This window comes from Suricata suricatta, chromosome 5, assembly GCF_006229205.1.
Source record: "Suricata suricatta isolate VVHF042 chromosome 5, meerkat_22Aug2017_6uvM2_HiC, whole genome shotgun sequence".
NCBI classification, from domain to species: Eukaryota; Metazoa; Chordata; class Mammalia; order Carnivora; family Herpestidae; genus Suricata; species Suricata suricatta.
Window position 1 is genome coordinate 44,870,933 of NC_043704.1, and position 21,604 is coordinate 44,892,536.

The following is a 21,604-nucleotide window of genomic DNA, read 5'->3' on the forward strand; positions in this document are numbered from 1 at the left end:
TTCCATTGCCACATACTATATTTTTCACTGTAGGCCAATGTTATCTAAAGTGTACATGGGGGAGAAATGTCCCATGATGTGTTTCATCAAAAATGGAGGCATATTGGGGCACTTGGGTGGCTCAGTAGATTAAGCATCCACCTTCAGCTCAGATCATGATCTCATGGTTTGTGAGTTCGAGCCTTGCATCAGGCTCTGTGCTGACGACTCAGAGCCTGGAGCCTGCTTTGGATTCTGTGTCTTCCTCTCTCTCTGCCCCATCCCTGCTTGCACCCTGTCTCTCAAACATGAAAAAACATTAAAAAAAAAAAAAAAGGAAGCATATAGCATACCATTCCTGGTAGGTATTCCTACGTTGAAATAGCATTTTGAAGACTGAAATATTTTTAATTATAAAAGTAAATAATCTAACACAAACATGCACACAACCATTAAAATCTGATTCTCAGTTTTCCCAAAAATTGTTTCACTGAGGGATTCTTTTTTATTATTATAGTTCTCTCATTTCTTCCTGCTGTTGTGCAAAATTATTTGTATGTCTTTATTAAATTAAGATTGGTCTTAGTCCCTCCATGTAACCTTACCAGTTGCCTTCTATTCATTCTTTATTGCTCTCTAAGCTAATTAGATATCTACTGGGAACTTTAAAACCCTTTATTTAATAATTGAATAATTGTATTAATCTTTATTTATCCTATAATGAAGTTTATAATTAAGGGTGTTCATGAGCTGCTTCCATTCTTTTGCTTATTCATCTTAATACTTGAGGATCCATATACTTAGAAACTTTCACTTTCTTTCCTTTAAACTGCAGTTCATACTCAATCTCTTATCAGATATTGCCTTAAAATGCCTAAAACAATTTGACATTTAATATTTAAAATTTTGCTAATATCAATTGATACATATGTGTGGCTTGTCTATTTAATTATTTGATATAATAAACTTCCTAAAGGAAAAAACTTTGCCATTGTTCTCTCATACAGCACCTGTCACTTACGAACCCTTTATTTCATTACTAAATCATGGAAAATAAAGTTTTTACTAGTTTTACATCTATAGTATGCCAGGTTTGTCTGTCATAACTTTGAAAGGTTTCTCTTGGACTGTGAGAAACTTTTGTTCAGCATCAGACTTTACCCTGGTTCAACTTTTTGTTTGTGTATGTGTGTGTGTGTGTGTGTGTGTGTGTTTATAGTTTGCTTTTAAATTTTGAATTCTTCTTGTTTTTGCAAAGTGCCAAACTATTAGCCAGGAATTTGTGAAAATCAAACTAATTTTATTATTTTTGTATGTTTTAACTTTGATACCTTCAAATTTAAAAGATATATTTAAACTGAATGCTTTATGAACACTTGTAAACTCTTATTTTTGTAATATATTGGAAGGATTTCATTTGCTTATGTTATAGCTGATCTTAAAGACAACACAGCTTCTATTTTGTAGGCTTTTTGTCACAGCAAGTTGTTTCTGAGCACACCTTCAGTGCTACAGGTTTTCTTATTGTTCATAATCAAGTGTTCTGATTACATATGATTTTCCTTAAGTCTCTGAAATATTGTATTGGTGAACACCTTCACCTTAGAAGTCTCTGCCATTAAATCATAGGTTCCTCTTCTGGTATTTACCGTTCATGCTAAAATAAGTTAAATAGAGCCTCTGTATCAAAATTTGAAATATATTTTCCTGTTTTAATGAGTGTTTCTTCCACAGGGAGAAATAAATTTGCATGTTTTTAAGCTACAAAGACAAATGTTTATAGACTACTGTGATTTTTAACTTAAATTTAAGTCACAGGAGACAGTAGTAATTTCTATCAGATTTTCCTTCCTTGAAGCTTTAGTCTTCATTTTTGTTTTTAGAGTTATCCTTAAAGATTCATTCTAATTTTATTCTGCCATTATTCTTAAATTATATTAACACATTTGAGTTTTATTAGCTTAGTTGTAAATTATCATTTGTTTTTTAGAGTCAATTTTTTCATCATAACTTACTATATTTGAACTGTGTTGTGAAATAACCAAATACAGATTCCTTGAATAATCCAACAAAATATATCAATTTAAAGAAGAATAGACATTTGTACTGATTTTGTGTTTCATTACGGAAACTACATATTGTAAACTATAGTTTCACTATATGTCACAGTCATATGGTAAGTGGATATAATAATATTTGTAAAAATTAACTTACTGTATTTATATTAATTTACAGCGTTTTCAAGTATTAGTGAGGTTTAGATAAAGTTATAAACTTAAGAGTGTGCAAGTGGGAAGGCAAATGACATTGAAATAACTATTAACAAATTAAATACCATAAAACAATTTGATAATTCAAATTCCTTTCTCCTAAAAGATTATCAATACCAAATATTAAAATATCAGCTAGAAAATAAAGCCTTTATTTATGTATTTATTCATTTTTTAAAATAATTATTTTGAGAGAGAGATATTGAGAGATTGAGAGAGAGGGAGAGAGAAAATCCCAAGCAGGCTCTGCAATGTCAACACAGATACTGACATGGGGGTCAGTCTCATGAACCATAAGATCGTGAGCTAAAATCAGACCTAAGAGTCTTAACTGACTAAGCCATCCAGGTGCCCCCCCCACAAAAATACTTTCTATTTATTTATTTTTATAAAGTTTATTTATATATTTTGAGAGAGAAAGAGAGTGCACAAGGTGGGGAGAGGCAGAGAGAGAATCCTAAGTAGGCTCTGCACTGTCAGTGCTGAGCCCCATGTGGGGCTCAAACCCATGAACCTTGAGATCATGACCTGAGCCAGAGTCAGAGGCTTAACTGACTGAGTCACCCAGGTGCTGCCCCCCAAATCCTTTAAATATGATAGCTTTGGATATTATATTTGCTCCTAGCATTATAAAAGTCTTCTCAACTACTTGTTTTATTCAGTATACTAGCACTGTAAAAAATGGTGATACTGTTTACATTTTATATCCACTTTCAATCATACTACAGAAATTCTAATAATATTGGCTCTCTAATGTTATCCAAGCCTTGTAAAAGTTTAAAATCCAGTAACATTGAGTATTTAGGTTAATGGTTACTGTTTTAGCAACCTCTCTTCTTTAAATATGTATTACTACATTCGTTTTCACTAAACCAAATAATACATTAACAACATTTTTATGGATATTAGAAAACAACTATAACTAAATCATCAATAGTTTTCCTACATGTCAGGCAGTTAATACTGGGGAGGAATCAAATCAAAATATATTTTTCATGTTGTAACTAATTATGCTGATCATTTCAACAAATTAAAGATGATATATATCTGCCAACATACAATCTTACCTTTTTCATTAATCATTAGAAATATAATTGGTGATACTTTGATTTTTTGTAGACACAAATATATAACTATTTCATATATATGTGACATATATGTAAAATTATTAGTGCACATGGAAATAATTTTTATTTATCCTCATTAAACAATACATTTCATTTTTTCTGGACTGTATAAGGCCATATACTATTTAAATATTTTTGAAAATCTAGCTTAAAAAGGTAACATATCAAAAGTTTTATATTGTCCTAAAGCATTATATTTCATTTTTTATAAAGGATGTCACCTCAAATCAGGTTTTTTATGTGTGTGTAGTTCTAAGGATCTTTCTGATTTGACTCACACAAGCATAATTTCAAATATAACCTGATTTGAATTAATATAATGTAATTATATTTTTCTGGAGGATACTGTTAATTTTACATGAGAGGACTCATTAGTGAAAATGAATACGTGTGTCATACCATTATAGCACCTTCACCATGCAAAGTTGCTAAAACAGTATGGAAAAAACCTCATAAGGAAAATTTGATATAGCTTTCCTATGCTTTTCCAGACCTATTTCCACCACTGCTAAAAGGGGGGAAAATTCGAGAAGGCACTGAAGAGACCATCTCACCAGACCCTGATGTTACTTCTCCTCTGGATGTACATGCCGCAGCTCCATAGGAGCCAGGTTGGAAAAGTTTCTAGGAAAACAGCATATTCCTTAATAACATATATTTTTTTAAGTAGAAAGATTTTTTTTTCCTGTTTGGCAGTTTGTCTTTCTTGGGCCCCAGAGTTAAGTAAGTGAAAAAGTCTTTACTTTTAGTTTGAACTTAACATTTATTTCTTCATTTTAAAATATATATCAGTGGAAAACATCTGGCTACTCAAAAATATTTTTGAAATGTAATGGTTTTAAAGCATGCAAAATTAGCTAATTAAAAACATCATGCTTCTGTTTTATACATACTATAAAAAATACCAAGCTGTTATAATCCATTACACTAGAGTTTGAAGTTAAAATATTATAAAAATGTATATCAACTTTTTCAAGCACTTCTGTAAATATTACATCAATGGCAGTAGATAGTTTCTATAATGCTCTTTTTTCTATACCTCGAGCTCAGTATATATTATCACTTTTAATGCTAAGTGAAAGTTTAAAAGTAATTAAGTATTCATATAATATTGTTAATTCTCTACACCTGGGAGGATTCTGGAGATACAGGTCAGTGAGTTAGCAAAAGGGCATTTTTTATAAGTCTAATTTCAGAACCTAAATTTCAGATTTTGTATATTTTGAAATATAATGAGTCTTTACTCAGTTATTAGAATGCAATTGCAATGAAGAAGAATAATAGTAATCCCGTGAATAGAAGTTGCACATTGTAATTGTAACTGATGTATATTTTACAAAACACAGTCAATTGCTTCTTGGCCTTTTGGCTGAATCAAATGTAGTATTCCTTCTTATCAGCTTAATATCTGATATGTCTTCTATCTGAGGATAATATATTAAATGAATTTTTGGAGAAGGGAGGGAGATAGTAGCTTGCATGAGTACTTCCAGGAATGGTGGACCTTTACACCACACGCACATGCACACACACACACCCCATTCAAGACTTTTTAAAGATGTAACCACCCAGTAATAATCAAAAGTATGTTAATGAGGAGTGAAAAATGGAATTTAACTATGGGAACATAATAAATGAGGTTAATTTTTAGATAGCAGATTTAGGAAAAGCAATAGGTTATACCACTGACAGTTAAATTCTGAAATAAGTGCACAAAAAGTAGGAATTATCTTTGCACATGTGTAAGAACTAATGTTACAATGGTATATGTCTACAAATCTACTTAATCCAAGCATGGAACTTCTAAAGTTTAATACCCTTCTAATTGTTTATAATTCTCTTGCTAACTTTATCACAGAAAAAATATACAGTAATCCGTACTTGGTTTATGGCCTTCATCTCATTTGCCCTGTATTATTATTTCAGGGGATTTTGTTTTGTTGCTCTTGTTCTACTTCCCCTAGGATTCAGTTGTAAACTCCTTGAGGAAGTGATCATATGTCAATGTATCATTATGTTTCTTTTTCCTATGAAGTTAGATAAATTGATTTTAAAATATTAATTACATAGCAACTTTGCTGACAGAACTAAATGTACAAAGCCAAACATTAAAAAAAGTACTTGACCTAAAAATATGCTTTATATATAAAATAGTCTATTGATTCCTAATACCTTATATTTATTAATATCAGAATCATTTGTGAGTCCATCTGCCTGGAAACTGTAAAGCAACTTTGGCATATGTGGCTACTGTCTTTTCTTAATGGCCTAACAGATTGATATTTTGGACAGACTAGAATGGTGGTCCAAATCATATTTTAAAAATTCTAACTTTTTCATGTTGCATTGAGTAAACACTCAATGAGAATGAACTGTTTAGTTATCAGCTGACATAAATTAAGTAATAATAAAAATAACCCTAAACTAAGGAATAACATAGGGTTATTTTATTTTATTTATTTTTTAAATATTTTTATTTAGTTTTGAGAGAGAGACAGAGCATGAGTGGGGAAGGGCAGAGAGGGAGGAAGACACAGGATCCAACGCAGGCTTCAGGCTCTGAGCTGTCAGCACAGAGCCAGACATGGGGCTCAAATCCACAAACCATAAGATCATGACCTGACGAAAGTCAGGCGCTTAACCACTGGACCACCTGGGTGCCCCAGGTTCTTTATTCTTTATAATGAGAGCATCATTGACAAATTTAGCTGCTCTAACTTCTGTATAGTATGGATCAGCAAAACTGAAAAAGGGCAGCCATTGTTAAGAGAAAAATGGATCAAGGAACAAAATTTTCTAACAGATTAAGATAGAGGAAAAACTTAATTAATTGTATTAATCAATAAATAATTTTAATGTGCCACACATTTTTTTCAGTCATGAAGAAAGCATCATAAATAGATCATATTTAGGAATTCATAGTGACAGGTGAAGTTGAGCAATAGCTCTGTAATTAACTGCTCTCAGTGAATGAAGCAAATCTCTGGAGAGGCTGTGAGAAAGGCCTATAGTCCTTTAGAAACAGACTGCGGACTAAGATAATTTAGTTAAAACCTGTCATTTTGTCTCATGGTACAGACTATATTTATATCTATATGTGAGTATACATACAGGTGTGTGTTTGTGTGTGTGTGTATATATATATACATACATACATACATATATATCCATGCATGTATATGTATGCACATAATCATATTAAAAATTGTAGATGAAAGGTGAGCTAGCAGTATTTATTTTCCTGGGGAATAAACTGTAAAAATTAACTATTAACATAAAGGAGTTAGCAAAGAAGGTGAATTTAAGACTTTGGAAATTATCATCGAAATGTAAGAAAGGTAAATTATGCAATCCATGATATATTCTCTATTATTAATAGTATTAACTTAATGCATCATCTATTGTAATTGTATTATGTATATAACCATATAAATATACTACCATATGTTCATCCCCATCAGCTATTATACACTTGTCTAAAAAATTCTTGAACAATTATTTGTATATTGTCTCATTACTTCTCCATGAAAGATCTGTTTGTATTCCCCATCTTTTCTCACAAAACCATTCCAGTTTGACTTTTATCTGACTGTTCTGCCAAAAAAAAAAAAAAAAAAAACCCACCCCTCAAGTTAATCTATAATGCTCACATTGTCAAATTTAGAAGTCAGTTTTTAGCTTTCATCTCACATGAGCTATCAACAAGCATTAATCATATGTAATAGTTACCTCTTTTCTTGAAACAGTTATATCAGTTGATTTTCATAACATCACTCTTTTTTTTTCTTCTTACATTTTCTATTTACTTGGTTGATTTCTCCTCCAGGCATCAATAGTTTGACTCATACTGGCATTTAGTCTCCATGTGGTTTTGTTTAGCCTTAAGACATTATATCGGGGCACCTGGGTGGCTCAGTCGGTTAAGCCTCCGACTTTGGCTCAGGTCAGATCTCAGGTTCGTGGGTTCGAGCCCCGCATCAGGCTCTGTGCTGACAGCTCAGAGCCTGGAGCCTGCTTCAGGTTCTGTCTCCTTCTGTCTGTCCCTCCCCCTCTCATGCTTTGTCTCTCTCTGTATCAAAAATAAATAAAACATAAAAAAAGAGACATTATATTAACTAAATTCTGAATTTGTATTCCAACCTAGATTTCTTCTCTGAACTTGGACTTGTGTATCCAGAATTGTAGCTGCTCCACTTGGATGTCTATTGGCATCTTATATAACATATACAAATCTGACTCCATATTACCCACCTCTTCCTGTTCCTTCTCTAGTAATCACTGTTTCACAAAAGGGGATCCAGCATTCCAATAACTCTAAATAAAAACGTGGAGTTATATTTGAATCCACATTTTCCTCAAACTTATAATGGGTTCAACAGCAAATTTCTGTGGCTTTCCCTTATATATATATATACAGAATTTTTTTCTTTTAAAACAAAATTTTAATTTTATTTATTTATTTTTAAGGTTTTATTTGAATTCCAGTTAGTTAACATACAGCGTAATAATAGTTTCATGTGTGCAATATAGTGATTCAACACTTCCGTACAATACCTGATGCTCATCACAAGTGCACTCCTTAATCCCCATCACCTATTTAACCCATTCCCCAACACACCTCCCCTCTGGTAACCATCAATTTGTTTTCTATAGTTAAGAGTCTGTTTCTTGATTGCCTTTTAAAACCATTATTGTAACCACTTTGGTCCATGATACCATCACCTTCCCTTGGATTAGTAGAATAGCCAGCCCTAAATAGATTGTGTGATTCCATATTTACCATCCCCCTAAGAGTCCATTTTACTTTATAGACCTGTGTTGTCCAGTATGGAGCCCCAGAGCCTATGAAATAGTCTTCACTAACCCTATTTTGTCTGAATTGCATATGTGGACAAATTGAATGAGCAGCTAATTTGCATATGGCCAAGACTAATGGAGGTTGTGTAAGCCAGATATTGAACTTAAGAAAGGTTTTCAGCTTATTCTAATAAGTAGCATATGTTACTATCCTGAAAAAATTAAAATATATATCTGTATCACTGCCATATTACTTTTCTCATCTAAAATAACTACAATTGTTACCTAAACTTTATAGATTTTTTTTTGAGTGTTAAGTAAAAATAATGCAAAAATCACTTGGTGCAGCACAAAGCTGTACTTACAGATTTGTATTTATAGTGATGAAAAATATATAAATCGATAGTTACTGATAAAATTGATAGATTTAAATTGAGAACTTTAATCATATCTTAAAGGCTACACAAAAAAGGAGAGCAAATTTGCAGCTATTAAAACCATTATGATTCTGATGCCCGGGGAATAATATCACCTTCCAAAATATATGTGGAGAAAAAGAAATAGGCAATGTAATAAATTAACATTTTCTCGATAAAATTCTTCATGTGATTTAAAAAGATGAAAATATGTACATGTTTTAGATAATTTTTCCCAACCGTTTAAAAATAAGTATGAGGGCATAAATTGGGATTTTCATTTGTAGTTTTGTAAAATATAACTTTGTATGTTTCTTAAAATAGACCTACTCATTTGAAAGTTAGATTGTTTTATAGATCAGTTGCTTTCATATGTAGTTTATATTTTTGGTATGTCCTGTAAGATGTCAAGGACATTTTCTATTATTGCTCGTCAACTACCACACAAAAGAAACTAAAAAAAATTAATGTTCATTTATTTATTTTGAGAGAGAGAGAGAGAGAAAGAGAGATCGGACACAAGAAGGGAAAAGGCAGTGAAAGAAGGAGAGAGAGAATCCCAAGCAGGCTTCAAACTGTCAGCACAGAGCCTGACACAGGGCCTAATCACAAACTAGTCAGACCCTTAACTGACTGAGCCACCTAGACACAATGACACTAAAATTTTTTGTGACTACTCAGTCTATATTCTGTTACAGTTGATATTTGACTTTGGTGCAATTTTAGGTATTTTGGATATTTTAAAGTATATTTCAAGTATTAGGGATCAGTATACTCTTTAATCTGTAGGAAATTGTAGCAAATGAGTAAGATTTTACTTTGATGTTACTTTGCTTCCCTGAAAGTTAGAAGAGGTTAGATATCTTAAAAATCAATTAATTTTAAGAAAAAGTCAACAAGCATTTAACATGTAATTATATTTTAATAAAGATTAATTAAATGAAATAATTTCATGTTACAATATAAATTCATAGTGGAAGAAAGTTTTAATATCTGGTTAGCCATATTTTCTCTATCTCCATATAACCTCTTTATACCATAGATTCAAGGAATGTATAGTATATGCCAGATCCAAGAAAATGAGAAACTGGCCAGGTTTCCTTTTTATTAAACCAAATACCTGTACTTGATTGTTGAGATGGATTACTGGGTCATAATTACCAATATTGATATATCAGAGGATTGGAGCAAGGTGTAAAAGCTGCAGGGGCCCCAGAGTTGATTGGTTTTCTGAAATTATGTTGTCTTCACACACCCTGCAGTGCCTCTTGTGACTGTGTGTCATGAATCCTGAGTGAGTGGGGAATTTGGAGGCCATGCTATACTCTTGCCTATTGCTGTGTATGGAATTTTGTTGTGTGACCTATATACTGTCATAGCAGCAAACAAAGATGGTGTTACATGAAACTTCAGTGTTGGATTACTATCCCTGTTGCACTTGATTATTAATTCAAAACCAAGAACACTGCTGTTTATTTATAGGTAAATACCAGGTCTAAGATAAATGATAATCTGGCCAAGTTACTTATTAACAGAGTAGGAGGTGTAGGTGGTCTTTCACTTAAGAATAATTATAGAATTCACCTAAAATTTTTACTTCTTTTAAGTGTAATTATAGAATTTATCTTTAAATTAAAGTTAAAATGATAACAAAACAGAAGTAACTACTTTTAATAAATGATATATATAGAAGTAATGTGGCTAATAGAAGGTGGCCTATGGATCAAGAGCTCTGCTCCATTCTATATTGTGTAACTATGGGGACGTTACCTAACCGCTCTATGCCTCAGTTTCTATATAGTTAGGTGTTGTTAATAATAATTAATGACTTTATGGGATTGTTTTGGGAATTAAGTGATTAAATTAAACTAAATGCTGACTAGTATTACCTGTTAGTACAGAATATGACATTAAACCTCTGTAATTATTAGGATTATAAAAGAATGATATAGGATTAAAATAGGTAACCATTTTAATGACTAAAAAACATTAAAAAGGAAGGAAAGAGGCATGAAGTGAATTTACTCCTGAATTGTTTGACTCAATGAAAATATAATTTTAAAATGTTTTTTTATTTCCTTTCTCTCCCTGCTATTTAAATATCTGTGTTTTCAGTACTTTCTCCTCCATTTTTTCTCTACTACTTAAACATACTTCCTCTAGGACATCTTATCTGTGGCTACCATAATCATAGAAGGCTAGATATTAATCAAAATATTTTTTACTGCCCTGCTGAGCCCCAGCCCATAATGCATATTGACTACTGGAAATTCAAGTCTTAACATTAAATGTTTTATATCCACAAACTTAATGGTCTTAACATTAAAATATTTGTGTCCTCTACTTCTAAAATAGTGTCCTTTTCATTCAGTGTCTTTTAACTAATAAAGTTCTAGGCTGACCTCAGTTTTATTTTATTTATTTTTATAAAAATTTTTTAATGTTTATTTAGTTTTGAGAGAGACAGAGACAGAGCCTGAGCCCTAAGAAGGGGAGGGGACGAGAGAGAGGGAGACACAGAATCTGAAGCAGGTTCCAGGCTTTGAGCTGTCTGAGCAGAGCCCAATACAGGGCTCAAACTCCTGAACCATGAGATCATGACCTGAGGCAATGTCAGATGCTTAACTGACTGAGCCACCCAGGTGCCCCTAGGCTGACATCAGTTTTAAAGCCTTCAGTGACTTCTTATTATCTAAAGTTACTGTATCTAACAGGCTCTGTTGGTTCTTGGAAATTTAGTGTGCCCCTAACTTCCAGCTTCGTATTCTTTCTTTCCAGCAACCTTATTTTCCAACCACAATGGACATCTTAGAGCCCTTTGGGTATAATTTCTCATGTGCTGCTTTTTTTTTCTTTTAATTTTTTTTTAATGTTTTTTATTTATTTTTGAGAGGCAGAGAGAGAGAGAGAGAGCACGTGAGCAGGGGAGGGTCAGAAAGAGGGAGACTCAGAATCCGAAGCAGGTTCCAGGCTCTGAGCTGTCAGCACAGAGCCCAATGCGGGGCTCAAACCCATGAACTGTGAGATTATGACCTGAGCAGAAGCCAGACGCTTAACTGACTGAGCCACCCAGATGCCCCTCAGGTGCTTCTTTCTACCTACTAGGGGTTCTGTTTTTTTCTAGTTATTGGACTGGCTAAAACTGCTCATTCCCCAGTTCAAATGCTGATACCATGTCTGATCTGTGAAGCCTAGGATTTCTTAGGCAAGAATTAGTCATTGCTGACTCTGGGCTCCCATAGTATCTTGTATAGAATGCTGGTGTAACCCTTATTACCCTTGCTGTCCTGAGATGTACTGATTTGTAGCTTACGAACTTGCAATTCTGTGAAGTCAAGGACTGTGCCTTTTTCTCAGCTTGTAATATATTTATTGATGAAAAAATAATTTTGGTAATTGGATTTTTAAAGTTGAAAAAAATGAAAAGTAGAAGTGAAACAAACAAGTAATCATTATTCATGAGACATTATCACTTAATAGCTTATTATTTGTCAGTTCTCAAGCCTCCTGATTCTATGAAATCATTTTGAATATTATTTTAGTGTATATGCTCAACTTGAACTTCATTCACTTTTCATTACTTTACATATCTATTTTGCCATACATATCACATTTGCCATTCTCCATTGTGATATATTATTTTCTACCAATATCTATAATTTCTACCTAGTTCTTCATCATTAAATGTTGAAATATTTTCTGTTGTAATCAGTGATGTAAGAGAGGTGGTATTCCCTGATTACAATTTTCTTATAATTACCCTGTTTATTTTTTATTCTTTTTACGGTTCCTTGGTTATGAAATATATTTTCTTTTTTATTTAGTTAAGAGCCGATATTCAGTGTTGGTAGTGACATTATGATAGTGAAAATAATTAATTTCTTATTCATTAATTGCTCCACTGTTGCAGATCTTATTTTCAAGAAAGAATAACTAATACTTTTGTATCTTGCATTACTTTTTACCTGTCATTTGTTGTAATTTCTCATTTTAATATACTTTATCTCATATTCATGATATAAAAAATTGAAATATGCCTTCTTTAGTTTTATTATCTTTTATTTTAATGACAATGAACTTGATAAATCAATACTATTTACAAAGTACTCATTACTAACTACTCAGTTATTAATACCTCCTAGTAGAAAAGTAAACAATTCTTAGCTGAAAGAATTCAGGTATTTAAGAGACAATCCCTGGCATCAGGATTCTTATCATATAATAGATTCTAAACTCAATAGATCATCATCATCACTATCATAACTCTATTTTACATTGTATCTCATAGTTTATCATATATCTTAAGTTATGGAAATATAATATCCTCATATCAACCCTGCAAAATCATATTTTGTTATTTATTACATAGACATAGAATTTGAAGTTTAGGTAAGTTTAAGTACCTAATTTAAATTTATTCAAATCAATGTGTTAAAGCCATGGGTTAAAAATCCTGTGTTTTGGTAGAAATCTCCAGGCTATATCATAGACTCATTCCTTTATTTACAAAGACAGAAAACTGTGCACTGAGTACATTATAAATGCAAACTTGGTGTCATAGTCCATACATTTATAGCATTTTAGAAAAAGAGATCTCTATGACCTGAGGTGGTCATGAAAAGTAGCATGGTCTCTGGAGAAGAAGGAAGATAGGAATTAAAGAGTAGAGTTTACGTACTATTTCTTAGCAACCTAGAAACCTGTGGTTTACATGGTTTGAGCTAAAGTCAGAAAAGGTAGGTAGCCCTAATCCTGGAAGCTAGGGTTGTCAGAAAACTCAATCCTTTTTTATTACCCAAGGTGAGTACTTGTTCCCATTCTTTCACACTTTTCCTGTGCCAGGAGTAGGCTATCATCATTTAGGATCCTTTCACACCCGACTCTAGACAAGAAAGTAAGCTCGTTATGGTTAGAGCCTTACTTAGTTGAATAACCTGGTAAGCACCACTGAGCACAGTGACTAGTACATAATAGATATGTTTTCTAAACTTACTTTCCATTTAGTATCAGGGTCAATATTTGAATTCAGGATTTTCTGGATTTTCCATAGCCTATGTTTTTCCGCCATACCATGTAACTTAGGATTGACATGCTTTGTTGTAAGCCAACCAAATATTCAATTTTTTTACAAGAAATTGCATTTGGAAATTTATTTAGTATTTATATCATTGAAAAATAAAGTACAAGATTAAATTACTATTTAGAAGTTGCATTTGTAAATAATTTAGTTTTTATGTTATTGAAAATTATAAGTGAATTATGAGAACTATAGTCACCTCTAATTTTAAGACTGATTTTATCCTCTCTCACTACAGAAACAATTTTAAAATTGCTTTAAATATTATAGAAACTAGGGGCGCCTGGGTCACTCAGTCAGTTGGGCAGCCGACTTTAGCTCCGGTCATGATCTCACAGTTTATGGGTTCAAGCCCCACGTTGGGATGTGTGCTAACAGCTCAGAGCCTGCAGCCTGCTTCTGATTCTGTGTCTCCCTCTCTCTCTGACCCTCCCCCACTCATGCTCTGTGTCTGTGTCTCTCAAAAATAAATAATAAAATGTTAAAAAAGAAATTAAAAAATATTATAGAAACTATACCTATTAGCAATAAAATACTCAAATAATATCAAAGTCCATGAAGTAAAATGTGAAGTTTTTAGCTCCACTTCCTCTATTAGAGCTAAATACTATTAAAACTTAGTTGTTGATGCAAAATGAACAAACCTTTTAGAATTTAGAAAATAAAAAAATGGAAGAAAGTTTTATTTGAGCCCAAGTTATGGGCAGCTGTCTGGACACAATTTTCACAAATAAGAGACTGAGCTGGTAAGGCAACATTTGGTGTAGGACTATATATATTTTTTTTACATTAAAACTTCAAATTATTAGACAAAGAGCTTTTCAGAAATTTGCAGACCTTAAGTTTCTACTGTGATCAGCACTGTATGATTCTAATCTTATGGGAACCAGGAAAGTCTCTTACTTTTTATCTTTTGTATTCAGACTGCTCCTTTTGGTTATTTTCATTAAGCACATGTACTAGGGGCAGAAATAGAGCCTTTGCTTTCAGGTTTCATGGAGTCATTCTGACCTTGTTAAATGTTAAAGTATAGCTTCCCAGGGAGCCAAGAAGCAGGGCCCACAAATTGTAAAAGTTGAAAAATCCCTTTTTCAGTATATATCTTTTCAGGCCTTCAGAAAAATGATCCAGTTCCGCACAGTTTTATGCAGATTTCTTTGCTCTCCCTTGATAATATCATGGCAACTTTCTATATCAGCATGTGCTGATAGATCTCATACTTGTCATTTTCATTCTCTTATACCTCACCCCATATCCAAATCATTAGCAAGTCCTATCAGGTCAGCCTTAGAAGATATCTAGTATCGGTACATTTACTGCTGCTGTTTTAATCTCCTCTTACTTGAACTATTTAAACAGCATGTTCACTGATACCTGTGCTTCACTTGCCTTCCGTAGACTATTATCCATACAGCAACCAGAATGACCCTCTTAAAATGTAAGCCCGAGCTCATCATTGCTCATGACAAAACCTTCCAGGCACTTGAAATCTTAATAAGAGGGAAAGTCAAAATTCTCTATAGCTGCTTGAGTCTCAGTGGTCTTTCTTCTCAGCTTTCTCTTTGAATTCGTTTCTTACCACTCCCTCCCTTGCACACCGAACTCTAGTCACACTGGCCCCTTGCTGTTTCTCAGATAAGTTCTTCCTCCCAACCCATGCCATTTGATTTGTGTCCTCTTCCTTTAATGCTCTTCCCCCATATTTATTCTTGTCTTGCCCCCTCAGTTAAGTTTCAGATATCACTTGGGTATCTTCTATAGAAGAAAATATTTCTCGTTCACTCACTGCCCCCTTACCTTGCTTCACTTTATTTTCCTCTCGTAGCACTTTTCACCAATGAAATTTCATTGTTTCTTCTTAATTTCCTTTAAAATAAGCTATCACCTAATAAGTATTCTGTGAAAGCAGAGAGTTTGTCTTATATTTTCACTGTTGTATGCCCTAAATAGAACACTATCTGACACATAACAGGTTCTTATAAATATTTATTGAATGAATTGTTGAATAATTTGAATGATTAATCAGCTATATTAACATTTCTATGTATTCTGAAGTGTAGATCAACCATAATTTATCCATTGACCTATTACAGATATTCCATTTGTTTCTAGTTTTTCCCTAATAGAAGTACTTCTCAGTGGACATTCTTGGGATGTATTTCTATAGCACATTTCTAAAAATAGACATACTGTATCAAAGGGTATAAAAATTTAAATTTGATATGTGCTGACAAGATATCCTTCAAAAAATGGATTATATGTATCTTTATAATACTGAGTGTTTTTATTCATGGACATGCTATATCTGTTACATTTTTTCAGGTTCCATGTATTTCAATGAGTTTTATTAAGACATGTGATAGGCTTGATATTTTTCATACTGTTTATAGTTTTTCAGTGTCTATGTATGAAATATTTAAAGTATTTAGTACTGCATATTGTCCACAGAGGCAGAAGGGAAGCAGTTTTTTAAGTTCCATTTAAATTGTGGAAGTTAGGATTGGCTCCATTTTATTTAATTTTGTTAAGTTTATTTATTTGAGAGAGAGGAGGGGACACACATGCAAGCACGGGAAGGCAGAGACAGAGAGAGAAGGAGAGAGAGAGAATTCCAAGCCGGATCCATGATGTCAATGTGGAGCCTGCCTTTGGGCTTTATCTTCCTAATTGTGAGATCATGACCTGAGCTAAAATCAAGATTCTGATGCTTAACCTGAGTGAGCCACTACTGTGCCCCAGATTGTTTCTGTTTAATACTTGTATCAGTATTTCCAGTCTTATCTTAACTCATTTTTTGTAAATTTCAAGAATAGTGGGAAAAGGAATATGTGACCTTAGAGAAAGATGTTATGGTGTGTATTTAGAGAAGCAGGCAGAAATTTTAAGAAATTAGGGTCTAATGGTAGTTTTTATTGAATAACCTTTATTTTAACCATCACAGACAGAGTTCAATGATTTTCAAAGGTATATAATGAACAACACTCATTTTATTATCCATGTTAGTAAGTCTAGTATTTCCCTCCTTCTTACACATTATGCTAATGATTTTTCAGATGAGTGCACTTTAATTAAAATATAGGAGTCACTTGAAAAGTGTTTTAAGTAAGAGCAAATATAGACTGTGTTTGTGTGATATGAAATATGTTTTGAAGAAAGCTAAAGAATCATTTGCTGGTAGCTCTAATGGATAAAAACATTTAAAACAGATGCTTTTTTTCATAGTTATGTGAATCAGTATTCAGTAGGAAATGAGGTAAACATGCCCTCTACATTTCTGAGCAAACGTTTCAGCAGGTTAATGTCAAAGGTTGCTAAGTGGAAAAATGTTCCATGCTGTAAAAAGAACAAGAAAATAAATTTTAGAATATTATTCAGTACATAAGCATTTCTTTACAAGTGCCTTCCTAAACCTTCTGAAGAAATAACAGTTTATATACAGAGAAGTGGCTTAGAGATTGGTAATTAGAAGCAAAATTTTTTTCCTCGAAGGTTATTGAGATACTGTTAATAAGAGGTAACATAGGTGTTAGTAAGTAATCATGATGAGCAAATCATAAATTTAAGCATATTCTGATAGCTGTGACCCATTGAACTGACCAGACTGCTTCTAACCCAACATAACTCAAATGAATACAAAAAATGCACTTAACCCAAAGCTGGAAAATAACTCAGGTTTTTGAGATTCTGGGAGGAAATCTGATGGGCTCTATTGCCTTTGTTTTTCAATCCCTTCTATTTGAATGTTATGACTTTAGAATGAAAAGAAGGTATGTTAAGTAAACAGAAGATTACAGAGCTTAGAATTCCAAACAGAGGGGTTTCTGGCAAGCTAGAAGACACATTTTGCAAAGACATGAATGAATTAATTTGGCAGAAGAATTGTCCTTGGATCAGGAGGGCATTAAAATAAAATTTTATAACAAAGAAGAGAAAATTGTTCAGATAATTCCACAAACCCAGTTCAAGAGGAAAAAATAAAAGTGTAGAAAATTTGAATCAGTGATGAGGTAAATAGAAACTGAATAGAATAAAAATACTTCTAGACCTAACTGTAAAGTATATTGAAGAGAGGAGGAATAATGTGCAGAGTGGTTTGGAAAATAACAAGGAGTCATTAAAAAGAATTTGGATAACAGCAATGCAGTTGTGTTGGTGGATCAAAACATACAACCAAAGGGAAAGAATCAATGAAATTATAGAGTATTTGTGGAGAATATAAAAAGGAGAAAAAGTAAGTGTTGGCAATGTTGGATCACTAAGGACATTACCATATTACATAGAGAGGTTCTCAATTTAATTTTGAAAATTTGAACCAAATGAACATACACAATTGGGCCTCTAACTTCTGGATCTTTTTATATATGCAGAAGTGTGCTTTACTTAATTTTAGTGAAATTCTCCTATTTCACAATATAATTGAGAATGCATCATGGCCTTAAGAACCTCATAACTACAAAGAATAATAGAAGTTATTAAATTTTAATCACTTGTTAAGTTCCTGTCAACATAGCATTAAATAGTATTGTGAAAATTCGGAATCCTTGGAAGTGAATAAACTATATTGGAATTCTCATGGTTATGTAAAACAAGGGGGTTGAAAAAAGTAATTTTCTTCTGTTAATTTTTATTTAACTTAAAGAAACCTCTAATGATGCACATGCATGGGATCTCTTCCAAAACTGTACTATTACACCACAAGAAACAGAAAAAACATAATAAAGCTATCATTCAAGAGAGTCTGAAATTTCATCAGTGGGGCTTTGTAAGTCTGTACTCTATTGTCCTCCAGAGTCACTGAATATTGGATTCTATCTCCAGTCTCTATTATCATGTTTCTTTTAAAATTTTGATTTATGAGTTCAGCTATTTGCTAGTTCACGGGCCTTAAAATATATGATTCAACTTCTATAAGACTTTATTGCCTTATGTGTAAAATGTGGATAACAATATTACCCACCTTGTAGGATTTTGGTGAGGACTAAAGGTGATATTTCATGTAAAGCCTTAACACTATGGTTGTGCTCATTAAATAAATACTAGTAATAATATTAATCAATATTTTAATAGTATTGGTAATGATTGTATTGAATAATTTAGATTGTTTTGTACTGGTATTTTTGTGTGGCATTCTCACTGTATGTTTGTTGAAGGAAGAGATGGATGATAATGAACCATTAACATGAAATATACCTTGTTATTTCTGTTGCTAAAATTCTCAGTTATCATATTCCTATCAGTGAGTCTCTCCCAGTAATTGTTTTATATTTTTAAAGGGTGACTTTTGCTCCACTGTGATTACTAAATGGATCATGAAGGGGCAAGAATGAAAGTAGGGAGACTAGTTGGATGGCAATTGTAATAACACCAGTAAGAGATGAGGATGGTTTGAACTAAGTTCTCGGCAACACAGATGGATAAAAACTGGTGTATGTAGGATATGATTGGGAAGTAAGGCTAATGTGACTAGTTGTCAAATTGTATGCCAGCTATGAGGGGAAGAGTAAGTAAAGGATCACTCCTAGACTGTGTGCTAAGGTGGGCGAGACTGGAAGAGGAGCAAAGAGGTGAAAAGATAGAACGAAAAGTTCTGTTTCAGTTATGTTTTGTGACATCTATTAGATAACTAAATACTTGTGTCAAAAAGGCTGTTTTATTTTATGAGTCTGGAGTTGAGTGGAGAGGTCAGGTTTCTAGATATAAATTTGAAAATTATTGGCATGAAGATGATATTTAAAATCATCAGACTGATTGAGATCACCTAGTTAGAGAGCATAGATTTAAAAAAGTAGTGGGAATAACTCATGGTTTCAGTTACTCCCAGTATCTAATTCCTTCATTAAGTAAACCTCCACATTGTTCTCATAGTCTTTATAATTACTCTATATAATAACCTTTCAGATTTAGTTCTAAATGCTAGGTGGGCTTCCCACCCATCACCCACCCTGCATTTCATGTTTCTTCGTTCAAATTTCTAAAAAGGAGTATCTGATTGACCTATATCAATGTACTAGTTCATGACCATTAAGTTAGCGTCTTACTTTCTTTCACTAACATGGATGAGTTTTCTCTATTATTAAATGATTGAAAGAAGCTATGAGATGAGTATCTTCAATTTTATTACATTAAGAAATGAAAATCAAAATAAATCTTCCAAATCACAAATCTTTTAAATTGCAGAAATGGGATTTGAAAACAAACCTACGTAATTCCAAAGTCTAAATTCAAGAAGAAAAAGTTAAAAGGATTTAAGTCCTGAGTCTCTTTTAGCCATGTTTTTCTGTGTATGAACAAACTCTATTGACTGTAAGCCAGACAAAAGCCAATAAATAAACACTAGAGAAAAGGACAGAAAATTCTAACAACATTTGAATTTTAGAGTTCATTCTTCCCTCCATCCCTACCTTTTCTATCTTGCTATAGAAACCAGTCAGTTCTAGCTTTTTACTTAAGATTGTTCAAATGGACTATATCAAATGGTACAGACATGATGTACAACAGCGAAAGGGATGAATATTATTATTATACATATTTATCAATAAATGTTAATTAATAAAGATATACTTCAAATATTGTAAAACTCACCAATTTAATTGTACAACCCAGGGACTTTGGTATATTCACAGAGCTGTGCAACTGTCACTTCAAAGTTTAGAACATACCCATCACTCGAAAGGAAACCCTCTACTAGTACATTATTGGTTCCTACTCATCCCCTTCTTGGCTCATCTTACCCCAGTCTCCAGTACTAGGCAAACACTAATCTACTTTCTTTTTCTATAGATTAACCTATTCTGGACATTTCACATAAATGGAATCATATGATATATATGATGTTTGTGACTGGCTTCTTTTTCTTAGCATAATGTTTTTGAGATTCATCCATGTTATGGCATGGGTTTTTAAAATTCATTTAGCATTTATTATTTACTTCTCTTTATTGTCAAATACTATTCAGCTCTACAGATATACTGCATTTTATCTATCCATTCATCTGTTGATAGATAATTGTGTCCTACACTTTTGACTAATACAGTAATGCTGCTATGATAATGGTTCATTTATAGGTTTTTTTCTGGAAGAAGTATGTATCTAGGAATGGAATTGCTGAGTCACATGATAACTCTATATGTAACATTTGAAAAACTGCTAACCTCTTTTCTAAAATGTCTGTGCCACTTTATATTCCCAACAGCAATATATGAGGCTTACAATTTCTCTACATTTTCACCAACATTAATTATTGTCTGTCCTTTTGTTCGCAGCTATTTTAGTAGATGTGAGATGGTTTCACATTTTGATTTTGATTTGTTTTTCCCTAATGATTAGTAATTTGAGAACTTTTCATGTGCTTATTAGCCTTTGTTTGCTTTGAGAAATTTTTCTTCCTACTATTTGCCTATTTTTTATTTGGGTTGTCCTTTAGTTGTCTAATTGGAAGAGTTCTTTATACTGGATACAAGTCCCTTATCATTTATATGATTTACAAATAGTGCCTTCCATTGGTGGGTTGTTACTTTCTTCATATATTATTCACAGCACAGAAGTTTAAAATTTTGAAATCCAAGTAATCTAGTTTTTCTTTTGTAGCTTGTTCCTTTGGTTTCAAATCTAAGAAACAATTAATGAATCCAAAGTCACTGAGATTTACTTCTGTTACCTTTTAGGATGCTTATAGCTTTATCTCTTATATTTACATCCATGAATTATTTTGCATTAACCTTTGTGTACAGGGTAAGAAAGGGATCCAATTTCATTCTTTTGCATGTAGATATACAATTGGCCTGAATATTATGGAGAGTTTTGTTTCAGTAATGAATACAATGCTTATGAAACAAGGGGCAAAACTCTAATGGGGTGATTAGAGAAGCTTTAATATGTAACTTTTGTATATTTCTCGAAGTATGAGTAGAATTTGGATGGGTAGAGATGTAGTAGGGA

General features: G+C 32.6%; 1 protein-coding gene and 1 non-coding gene across 3 annotated transcripts in view; both read left to right on the top strand.

The window, feature by feature from the left end:
* EPHA6 (EPH receptor A6) overlaps positions 1-21,604 on the top strand; it is an 852,931-nt gene that overhangs the window by 129,241 nt on the left and 702,086 nt on the right. The gene's annotated exons all lie outside the window — the stretch shown is intronic.
* On the top strand, positions 4,726-4,912 carry LOC115293121. Its single transcript, XR_003909380.1, has one exon. It is a non-coding gene; the product is annotated as a U2 spliceosomal RNA (small nuclear RNA).